The sequence below is a fragment of the Tenebrio molitor genome, unplaced genomic scaffold (assembly GCF_963966145.1).
Source record: "Tenebrio molitor unplaced genomic scaffold, icTenMoli1.1 SCAFFOLD_283, whole genome shotgun sequence".
Lineage (NCBI taxonomy): Eukaryota > Metazoa > Arthropoda > Insecta > Coleoptera > Tenebrionidae > Tenebrio > Tenebrio molitor.
Genome location: NW_027184126.1, coordinates 30,442 through 42,643, shown reverse-complemented (window position 1 = coordinate 42,643; position 12,202 = coordinate 30,442). Strand labels below are relative to the sequence as shown.

General features: G+C 42.8%; 1 non-coding gene across 1 annotated transcript; it reads right to left on the bottom strand.

The window, feature by feature from the left end:
* Nucleotides 1–5,629: 5,629 nt before the first annotated feature.
* Nucleotides 5,630–5,749, bottom strand: LOC138140822 (5S ribosomal RNA). Its single transcript, XR_011162754.1, has one exon. It is a non-coding gene; the product is annotated as a 5S ribosomal RNA (ribosomal RNA).
* Between the last annotated feature and the right edge of the window lie 6,453 nt (nucleotides 5,750–12,202).

Sequence of the window (12,202 nt, the reverse complement as noted above, 5' to 3'; positions counted from 1 at the left end):
GCAGTTCGCGAGTTTGTTGAATCGAATTGAATTGAAAAATGCCGCCGAAGACAAGTGGTAAGGCAGCCAAGAAGGCCGGGAAAGCTCAGAAGAACATTTCCAAGAGCGACAAAAAAAAGAAGCGCAGGAGGAAGGAGAGCTATGCCATCTACATCTACAAGGTGTTGAAACAAGTCCATCCCGACACCGGTATCTCTAGTAAGGCTATGAGCATAATGAACAGTTTCGTGAACGACATCTTCGAACGTATCGCCGCTGAAGCTTCCCGTCTGGCACACTACAACAAACGTTCGACGATCACCAGCAGAGAAATTCAAACTGCCGTGCGTCTGTTGTTGCCCGGTGAGTTGGCCAAGCACGCCGTCTCCGAAGGTACCAAAGCCGTCACCAAGTACACCAGTTCGAAATAGATGTTTTTCGTTTTCGACACATTTATAAACGGTTCTTTTCAGAACCACAAAAACTCTCGAACAAAAAAGAAAAAGACGTGAAACAGCGATTTTTAATTAACTTTTATTATGTCATTATTATTATTATTAGGTTTCATGCATTATCGGTATTTTGCACCCATGCCTATCCAACTTGTAGTTATGTGGTTATTGTATTCGAAATAATTTAGTTGATTGAGGTTATGTTATGAATAAATTTCTATTTTGCCAGAATACAACTCTTCGGAAGAAGAAATCAAATAAACAATCGTACATCTGCTGAACAACCTAGTTGATGGTTGATGGATTTGCATTACCCAGCATATAGCCTAAATGTTCATCTTTAGTGAAATTAAAATTACTTAGCTTTTTTAAGAAAGAAAAAATTAGAACGAATTCTCATCGAAAAAACCGCGATTCCTACAAATGATACAGATGGTTTTGTAGTCGCGTATGTTATTGAATACAATGAGCCGACATTTTTCCGACTCTTTGTTTCATCGAAAACGTTGTTGACATTAGCAAGGAACGTTAAGGATTCCCTGAAACAGACAATTTCACTGTTTTGGAATAGCAGTATGTGCAAATGAGAGGACAGAAGACTTTGAAAAAAGGAGTGAACAAAACTGTACTTTAGTACAGAATGTTATGTTTATTTTAATTTCAATTGTTCCTGTTTTAATGAGATTTTTTATGTTCCTAAATCATTTTCTATTTTTTTTTTCATTAGAGAAGAGTTATTGTCGAGTTATTATCTCTACCTAGCATAAAAATTAAAATACTTTGCAACATTACGTTATTATACATTGCATATCTGACATAAAATACTTGCAAAAATTACTTAGCTAATTAATATTACGCATGACAACTCACATTATTTACTTTGCAAAACATTATAGAATACATAACAGATAATTGTGACCCTGTGTATTGTTCATTGGAATTAAAATAAAAAAAACGTGATTTCGTCAATCGCCGTTATTTGCGACTTCAGGCAACTGTCGCTAAGAGCTATTTTTGTTTCTCCGTTCAATTTCCCGATAAAATCGTCGACTTAGTTATTAACTAAGTTCTTCAGTTAGGTGGTATCAACAATACCACAATAGCCATGTTGCCGGAGTTTTTTGATAAAAGACTTGCTAGTTGGAATACAGAAAATATTTACCAAACACCTATTCACGATAATAAACCGGGGCACTATTGTGGGTTTTCGGTTGGTTTTATATTATATTAGGTACTCACCCTTCGTAACGTGTCTCCACGAAAAAACGTCACTTTCACACTAACCACCTTTCGTTTTAACTCTCGCGACGATAACTGAAATGTTGACGCGCGCCGGACAGATTCACGGACATACAACCACCCACCCACCCCGCGCCCCGGTTTCCGTCTGGACTGGTTCTGTCGTCCGAGTGAGTGCCAAAAATTAGCGTTCGTCTATTAAATGATTGTCGGATGATGATTATTGACGGACACTTTTATCGCACCCGATCACACTTTAGTTACTACCTACGTTTAGTATCGACGACGCATCGTTTCGATTATTGAAATTCGAATTGAATTTTTTTTTTTTCTAGTTTTCGACGTAGATTCGCGTGACACAAATATTATGAGCCTTTTTGGATCGATTTCGTGTGCATCACGCCATTTCTACGGGCGAACGTGAATGTGTGATGTTGACGTGATGGAAGCAACGTTTAGGCAATCCGCATTACGTATTACTATCAATTATATTTTAAACGAATGAAAACTTCAATTCAGAAGTGTGATAATCCCGATCCATTCAAGTTTTGTTAATTTTAGATTAAAAATGCGTGAGTATTGTACTATTGCTAACGATGCCAAAACATCGCATATTCAATGTAAAAAGAACAAGAGCAACGGGCCATTAAGTTAATTTAAAAATAACTCGTACCGGATAAGTCGAATACGTATCCAGGGAAAATTTATTAATTTTAAAATTGACCGGCGGAAACAGGTTCTCGCCTCCCACCACTTTTGTGTAGCGGCCGCCAAATCAATTTTGTTTTTATATAATTGATTCAAAAAATTGAAATTCACGCATAGTTATCTGTGCCTGAAGTGGGTCATTTTCATTGCATTGTTAGTAAGATCGAAACCATAGAAACCATACAAAACGCATACGACTATTTCTGTTTTTCATTTCACGCACTGTTTTTTATTAGTTACCTAGCAACATGGTCACTGCATTGAAACTTCAGAGTTCCTTCAAAAATTTGAATTTTTAATTTCAATTTTTTGAATCAATGATTTAATATAAAAATAACTATTGTGGAAAACAGCAAAAAATAAAATAATACCACTAATTGGCGGCTGGTCAGGATAGACCTAACGTTCGAAATTTAGAAAAATATTTTTTTTATTTTAATACTGTTACTTTTCTAATGAAGTGCGAAATAAGTTGTGCCCCATAGCTATCTTTTTTATTTTTCACTACGACAATTACAAAGTGTTGATATTCACAACTTTTCGTGAGCACTTCGATAGAAATGAACAAGAACGCAGGAAAATTCCACACCGAATATTAATATTCTGTCTTGGCCCATGTTTACTTTTATCTACCGCAAAACAAAATGTTCGGATTTGTCAGGGGTATTCTGATTTAAAAAAAGAAGAACATTTGACGAATATTTTAAGTCTCAAACGTTTGGAAAATAATGCAACAACAATTCATAGACTACAAAAAAGCCTATGATTCAGTACCACATTCATGGTTAATTAAAATTCTTAAAATTTATAAAATTAATATTAAATTAAATCACCTTCTTTATATGGATGACATAAAACTTAACAATAACTGAAAATCAATCAATATGTCGTGGTCATTACGAAAATTTAGAATATATAACTAAAGAAGGAGAAATCATTAAAAATTTAAATAAAGGAGAATTTTATAAATATTTAGGTATTAATCAATCAAATCAAATTAAATCTATTCTTTTGGTGTTATAAAATGGTCCAAAACTAATTTAAAGAATATAAATATTCAAACTAGAGTTCTCTTTACAAAATTTTGTAAACATCACCCCAAATCTGCTGTTGAAAGATTTAATTTACCACGCGAAAATGGTGGTAGGGGTTTTTCAAATCTAGAAATTCTACAACACAATCAAATTGCTTCACTAAAAAATTATTTTCTCAATAGAGCTCGTGATATGACACTATAGCAAATATAAAACAAAAGTCTTTACATGGGAGATATTTTAAAGAGCTGAGGGTTTTATATTTGCAATACAAGATCTTGCACCGTTTTGGCTCACAGCGAATATAAAAAACGTCATGATATATTCGCAAAAATTATACACATGAATTTAGCAGTTAAATTCAATTTATTAAAGGATACACAACCACATTACATTTATAAACCAGAAAGTTGTTTAGAAAATGACAATTACAAATTATATTTTGATCGCACAGTTTTAACTGACATTCACATTCAGCATAACAGACCAGACATTATTATTTTAAATAAACAACAAAAGCAAGCATATCTTTTAGATATAGCTGTTCCAAATTCACACAATATAACACAGACATATAATACAAAAATTAATAAATATATTATTATAATTTCAGCAACAGGAATAGTACCGCAATCTCTTTTTAAAAATTTAAAAATTTTGGACTTAGAGAACACATAAAACACAAAAAAGTCAAAATGTGGAGGCGAGACGCCGGTAATTATGTTGATAAGCACTGCACTACTGCCGCCGGGTGGAGGTGGGATACGAAAAGAAGATGCTCTCACTGCTCTCACTCACAATAAGTTCGGAAAAACCGAATTTTATTATCGTATTTAATTGACGTCACAGTTACTTTGGCGAAACAGGAGCTCGCTTTTCGAAGGCATGATGAAAAAGACAGACGAATCAATTTGATATATAAAACCTAACAGGAACGGCTGGTCCATGAGGTCATTTGGGTAATGACCCCCTAAAAAATAAAGGTTTTACCCAACACCAGCCGCGACTGCAATGTACACAAGACTATGACTGCTACATATTATGTTATTTCAACCAAATCAGAAGTACAATAATTTTGAAAAGTAAGTGCAATGTATACTTCTAAATCTATCTAAATTTATTAATATGTAATTTTTTTCAAAACTATCGATCTTTCTTTGAAACATTTTCAATTCACAATTCACTGTTGGAAGCGCTGTACTTTTTAGTATAAATACGTATACGAAAAATTAAAATAATAGTTGAATTAACACATCGTTAAATGTTACGAGGAACATAGTTTTTTGGATTACACAGCAAAATCTTGGAATTTCAGTCCGATATTACTCCATTGAGTCTTTGGACTCACAAATAAATACCTCGAAAAGCCGACAAACATCTGTCTAGAACTTTTCTAGTAACCAGAGGGTATCGTAAACGACCCGTGTTTAGACCTCTTTCGTGAAAGTGACCGACCGCCGGCGCCGCTCGATTTCGTCATAAATCTCAGCCGTACCCCCCACGATAATTGACAAGTCTGTCATACAGCCCTACCATTTAAAACCTTTATTCTCTTCGTTTTAAAAATAGTTTCGCATGGTTTTTCTCTCTTCTCGTTTTACAATGGTCCAGTGACTAATAAATGAGTGTTGTGTTATGAGTTTGTTCGAGCTCAAAAAAACGTGGTTCGAAATTGTTTAACGTTTAACGAATGGTAAGTTATTCTAGTTTTTATGTTGGTCTTAACGTGTTAGGGGCCAAGAATACAACATTGTCTGTCCATTATAACATAGAACTGATATGTTGAATTCAGATCTCTAATTATTTAAAAACCAAAAAAATAAAGCAGCAGTCAAAGTGGCATGTACGCGTAACCTAATATATATTTTTTTTACATTAAAAGATCGCCGTCTTCCTCGTCGCACTTACGACATTTGCATATGTTATCTTTGTTAAACTCACGGAAGGAATATAATGAACCGGTCACCCGTCCAAGTGCTGACCGCTGCCCGCGTGGCTTACCTTCGGTGATCGAACGACAACCTTTACCGTTTGACGAGTTTTTATTCTGCAATTGTTTACAATTAATCGACAAAAAAAATTGTTTTCTTAATTATCTAGTACTTAAAGCTATGAATCTACATTATACGGGTCTGTGCATGTTTCCGAATACCTGCACGAAAAACAAATCGGTTCGGTGGTTGCTATGGATTTCAAAAAAAAACAAAAAGTGTTGGGGGGCAACGGCACGCGGTGTTCCCAAGCGGTCACCCATCCAAGTACTGACCGCGCCCGACGTTGCTTAACTTCGGTGATCGGACGAGAACCGGTGCTTTTCAACGTGGTATGGCCGTTGCCGTGGTGTTTAGGTGTGATCGTTGGTGTAAAATATATTGCTTTTAACATTCCGATGCACGAATATGAACATCAAAACGCGATGCGTTTCGTTTCCGTATGCACTTACCCTCTGACGACCGACGTCGGACCGAACTAACGGGAAATCCCACAACAACCACCACGTCACGCTCTAACGACAAGAGAGACTACTAGACGGACTGGCGATCTCCCGCGTCGCACATTTTTCGACCGCCGGCGGCGGTGGAAAATCCAGAATTTCACCCCACCTACCGCGCTGCTTGCTCCGACGACGACGAGATTCCCACATTTGGATCGACCGAAATATGTAAGTAATATCAGGAAGTTCCGATTTTCGAGAGGAGACCTGTGTTTCTATTTACCTATCTATAATAATTATCGTTATAATCATCATATCATTATTATTATTATTAACATTATTATTTATTACCATTATTATTATTATTATTATTATTTATCGTCCCTCGGATTCGGCGATCTTCGAAAATCCAAGTTGGACCGTTAGACATTCGAACGCGGTGTGCGTGGCTGACGAGTTGTTATTTTTGGCGTTTTTTCTTCGATCTTCACCCCGACTTCGGACGACGCAGGTCGGACACGAAATTACGAAGAGAGAAAGACGGAAGAAAGGAAGAAAACCTGAAGATCCGTCGAAGAAAATATCGGAAAACTCGTAGGTGCGGCATCGGTCGGACGATGAAGACCGTCTCCTTTCGGATGATCCTCTCGACGGACTTTCGGCCGTCCCGAAGGGTCCGGACGGCAACGGGACCCGTCGTCGACTCGTCCCGTTTCAACTTCCGCCGAAAACGATCGACCTGAACGTCGGAGAGGCGGTTCGCGGCATCCTGTTGTCGGAATTGCCTCGGTTCGAACACCAGGTCCTTTCTGTGCTTCGACCGTTTCGGAAGCGTTTGGCGACGCGAAGATGTCGTAAAATCGAGAAGGTGGCGCGGTATTCCGGGAAGAGATGGACCAATATTTCGGCGAACGAAATATGGATTCCCGGAATCGACGCGTCTACCCCGCACCGCCGACGTAAACCGTCGGTCCCGAATCGAAACCGTGACGACCCGGATTTAGGGCTGGTGGTTGGAGGGGCGTGTACCTGATTCGAAACCCACCGACGTTCCGAGACGAACTTCGCTATCTCCAGGGAAACTTCGGAAACCGAGTTCGGCCAGCTTGATCACACGGTGGCGATGGTGATCGAGGAAAGAGGACGATGCCATCACGCGGGCAACGATTCCGAGGCCTGCAATTTCTTCGACGGCGGACGCGGTGCGCGTTCAGTCTTCCGTCCGCAGTGGCGACTATTTTATAAAGACTTAGAAAATTTTTTTGTTCAATTCTCGTTCACGAGGTGCTCGAAGTGTACGTGTGTGAGCAAGTGTTTTTTCAATAATTATTATTAACTTTTAACGTTTTAACGTGAAAGATGGCCGACGTCGAAAATCAAACAGCATCATCGGTCACCACCGGTTCCGCTGCCACCCCTCAATCCCACGCGAAGAAAGAGAAAAAAGCGAAAAATCCCAGGGCGAAACCGTCCCATCCTCCGACATCCGAGATGGTAAACAACGCCATCAAGGGACTCAAGGAACGCGGAGGATCGTCTCTTCAGGCCATCAAGAAGTTCGTCGCCGCAAATTACAAAGTCGACGCCGAAAAGGTCGCCCCTTTCATCAAGAAATATCTGAAAGGCGCCGTGGCGTCGGGATCTCTGGTTCAGACGAAAGGTAAGGGCGCGTCGGGTTCGTTCAAGCTCGCCTCGTCCACCTCCGGTGGTGCCAAAGTCGCCTCCGCCTCCGACAAGAGGAAACCCGCTTCGTCCGCCGCATCCAAGACGAAAAAATCATCCGCCAAACGTACCGCCGTCGCGACGACTTCCGACAAGGCTTCCTCGAAGACAGCCAAAAAACAAGCCTCCCCCAAAGCGAAGAAGACTGCTGCCGAAAAGAAGAGCGCCGTCGCTGCCTCCGCCGCCGCAGCGAAAGCCAAGAAATCGGCCGCCTCCTCGGCAGAAAAGAAAACTAGAGCCGCCCCGAAACCCCGATCGCCTTCCAAAGCGAAGAAATCTAACAAGGCTGGTCCGACTAAAAAACCCAAAGCACCCAAACCCAAGACAGCCAAAGCCATTCCTGTCAAGGTGAAAAAGGCCGCTTCGCCGAAGAGGAAAAAGTGAGAAACGTGGATGGATACTCGACTCATGTTCGTTCGGCTGTGCCTCGTTCCGACGTCATCATCGTACTACCGGCAACGGGGCACGCACAAATGGCCCTTTTCAGGGCCACACGATAATCTACGACGAAAAAAAGAAATAAAACTATCCTTACGGCGAAACCAAATAAAATAGATAGCATCAGCTGGCAGGTAGGTGATGACAGGATGCAATAAAATTTTACGAACGACCGCAACCCAACCCGAATCGAGAGGACCGACCGATTATTGACATTTTTATTTTATTCATTTCCGGTTGAAGGGCGATATATTTTTTTTTTTGCCTGTAAAGTTTGAGGTTCTGAAAAGAACCGATTTTTTTGTTATAAAATTCGTGTTTCGTGTTGTTCTTCCGAAACACGATGTGGAAAAATTTAAGCGCGTTCACCCCGAATACGTCTGGCAAGTTGGATGTCCTTTGGCATGATGGTTACACGTTTGGCGTGGATGGCGCACAAATTCGTGTCCTCGAACAGACCGACCAAGTAAGCTTCGCTCGCTTCCTGGAGGGCCATCACGGCGGAGCTTTGGAAGCGCAAATCGGTTTTGAAATCCTGAGCGATCTCCCTCACCAAACGTTGAAAGGGAAGCTTGCGGATGAGCAACTCGGTACTTTTCTGGTAACGACGGATCTCACGCAGAGCCACGGTACCAGGTCTGTAACGGTGGGGCTTCTTGACGCCGCCAGTGGCGGGAGCGCTTTTCCTGGCCGCTTTGGTAGCCAGTTGTTTCCTGGGGGCTTTTCCTCCGGTGGACTTGCGTGCGGTCTGCTTGGTCCTGGCCATTTCGAATGAAACGAATGAAAAACAAAACTGACAATTATTAAAATCGACTCTGACGATCGTTAGACGTGCACGCGTCGAAAGGTAAACGGGTACTAAAAATTCCGCCATATTAAATTGTACTTTTATACGTGAACAAAGTCAACGGCTGACTTCGTCGATTGGTCGATGGTGAACCGTTGAATCTATATAAGGCTCCGTTAGTTGAAATTTTGCGGTAGTTGACTTCCTAGGGACGAGGTGTGCAGGTATTTTGTGTCAGTTGAAATAATCTGAAAAGATGACCGGTCGCGGTAAAGGAGGCAAAGGATTGGGAAAAGGAGGAGCGAAGCGTCATCGCAAAGTCCTGCGTGACAACATCCAGGGCATCACGAAACCCGCTATCAGAAGATTGGCTCGTCGTGGCGGCGTGAAACGTATTTCCGGTTTGATCTACGAAGAAACTCGCGGAGTCCTGAAAGTGTTCTTGGAAAATGTCATCCGAGATGCCGTCACCTACACGGAACACGCCAAACGTAAAACCGTGACAGCGATGGACGTCGTCTACGCTTTGAAACGTCAAGGACGCACCCTCTACGGTTTCGGAGGTTAATTTCCTGGCGCTCTTCACCGTTCGAGAAAACCAGAATAAAATACGAAATACAAAATCGGTTCTTTTCAGAACCACAAAATAAAAATAAGAGGAAAAAAAAGAAACATGATGTTCTTTCGAGAAACAACGGACAATTATTACTAACTGACTACCTGATAAATGTACCAAGATCGTAAACTGCTTTCCTTTTGGCATTGCAGTCGTAAATGATAATAATACAAAAAGAAAAGATGCATCGGTCATTTTACGAAAAAAAAAAGCTATAGTGGCCCTGAGAAGGGCCGATATTTTGAGTTTTCGCCACGGAGATGGATCGATCGTTCGTTTAAGGTTTCTTCTCGGTTTTTTTGGGTAAAAGTACGGCCTGAATGTTGGGTAAGACACCGCCTTGGGCGATCGTAACTCCGGACAGGAGTTTGTTCAATTCCTCGTCGTTTCTGATGGCCAGCTGCAGATGACGCGGTATAATACGTGTCTTCTTGTTGTCACGGGCAGCGTTTCCTGCCAATTCTAGAACTTCGGCGGCTAAGTACTCCATGACGGCGGCCAAATAGACGGGAGCTCCTGCACCGACGCGTTCCGCGTAATTTCCTTTTCTGAGAAGACGATGTATCCTACCCACCGGAAACTGGAGACCGGCACGGCTCGAACGGGATTTCGCTTTTCCCTTCACTTTACCTCCTTTACCGCGACCTGACATTTTAAGTTCGTTCGTTAGACACCACGAGAAGTAATAAAACTGACGGACGGGACTCGTCGATTGTAAAAGCTGGTAGCTGTGCTTCGAATTTATAGCCTCCGTGATAGGAGAATAGGACGTGACGATTGGTGGGAGCCCGTTTTCAGGTGGGGTTCTGGTGAACACACTACCTATCAGAAAGGTGGTGATGAATAGCATGTCTGACTTTTTACGGGGTCGAGTCCTGGACTCTTATTTCCCCAATCTGACTGGCAGTCACCTACTCATGGAATGTGTAGGGCTGTATGACAGACTTGTCAAGTATCGAGTCACCGTAAACTCTAGCTGATCGGCCTTCAGTTGCGAATCCAGCAGGTCGAGTTTACGGTGTGGGGGTGGGGTTGTGGAGAACACAAATCGCGAGAAAATGGGGACTGCAGAGAACCTAGATCGTCGACGGAATGCTCCCGCTTTTGCGTGACAACGAGGGCAAAAAACTGCAGAAAAAACCCCTCGTCGGAGCCGAAGAAGAATGGGGGAACGCTCGGAAAACAAATGCAGAAACTACGCAACAATGAAAACATCGAGACCTAATCGCTACAGATATTTACCGGGTTGGCTTCCGTTTACCTGGTCCTCGGAACTGAAGTCGGCCCTGGTACGGAATCTGAAACACACTTGGTGGTGGCGTGTTAGTTTTGTTCGAGAACTAATATTGCTCTGGAACAAAAACATGGCGAAAATTGTCGGGGGACGGGAGGTGGTGAAACCTCAGTCCTGTCGGAGGAGCAGACACTTGGGTCGCTTGTGCCTTTGGGGGGCATTCTCGTCATAGTCGACGGAATCGCGCACGAGTGGGTTTGGGTGTACAGCCGCATTTTCAAAGAACTTCCGTGCAACATCGTGCAGGAATTCTCTGATGGTTGGAAGTTTTGCTTCCCGATGGAGTTGGGTGTTCCTGACGAACCAGGGTGCTTTGAAGGCCGCCCGAAGGAATTTGTTTTGCACGACTTGCAGCTTGTGGAGTTGCGTGTTGCACACGTTTCCCCACACCGCAGAGCCGTACATCATGGCTGGTCTGACTATCGTTCGGTAGATAGTGACTTTGTTCTGTATGGACATCTTACTTCGCCGATTAACCAGCGAATTAAGTTGTCCTAGAACCATCTGAGCGCGAATTTTTGCGTGCTCGAGTTGAGCGTTGAACCGGAGGTGGTTGTCGAAAGTGATGCCGAGGTACCGGGCCTCGGTTTTCCACGGAATGGGACGGTCGAACATGACGATTTCGCCATCCGGTCGGTGACGACGCCGAGTGAAAAGAATCGCACTGCTCTTGTCTGGGTTCACATCGATTCGCCAGCGGCGAAACCATGCCTCCAGACTTTCCACAGCCCTCTGAAGCTGCTCTGAAATTGATTCAGGCGACTCGGAGCGTGTGAGGATCGCGGTGTCGTCTGCGTACAGTGCGATCTTTGTTTCATCGGGTTTGGGAATGTCGGCAGTGAAGATTGCGTACAGGGTCGGTGAAAGTACCGAACCCTGTGGGACGCCTGCCTCAATTTCGCGTACCGTTGAGAGGACGTTACCGATTTTTGCGTGAAATTTGCGGTCCTCGAGAAATGAGTTTAACAATTTGACCATTGCCAGTGACACGCCAGCCGTGTGGAGCTTGTAAACAAGTCCATCATGCCAGACTGTGTCGAAGGCTTTGGCCACGTCGAGAAAAATCGCGCCGGTTGATTCGTTCTGATTTATACCTTGCGATATAAATTCAGTGACGTGAATGAGTTGATCCGCGGTGGAGTGTTTGGGACGGAAACCGAACTGTTCGTCAGGCAAAACGTGGTTCTCATTGGTCGCTCTGACCAGCCGGGTCAGAATGACTTTTTCGAGAACTTTTCCTACATTGGAGAGGAGACTGATGGGGCGATAGTTTTGGGGAAAGAGTAAATCTTTCCCGGGCTTGGGGATGAAGATGACATTCGCGCTTTTCCATCGGGAAGGAAAGTGGCAGAATCGCAGGCTGGCGTTGATTATCGCCGTCAAGGCAACGACTGCCTTGTCCGGCAACAGCTTCAACGCTGTGTTTGGAATTTTGTCTGGCCCGGGTGCCTTTTTCACCTTCAGAGTTCCGATAATTCCTCGGACCTCCTCCGGTGAAG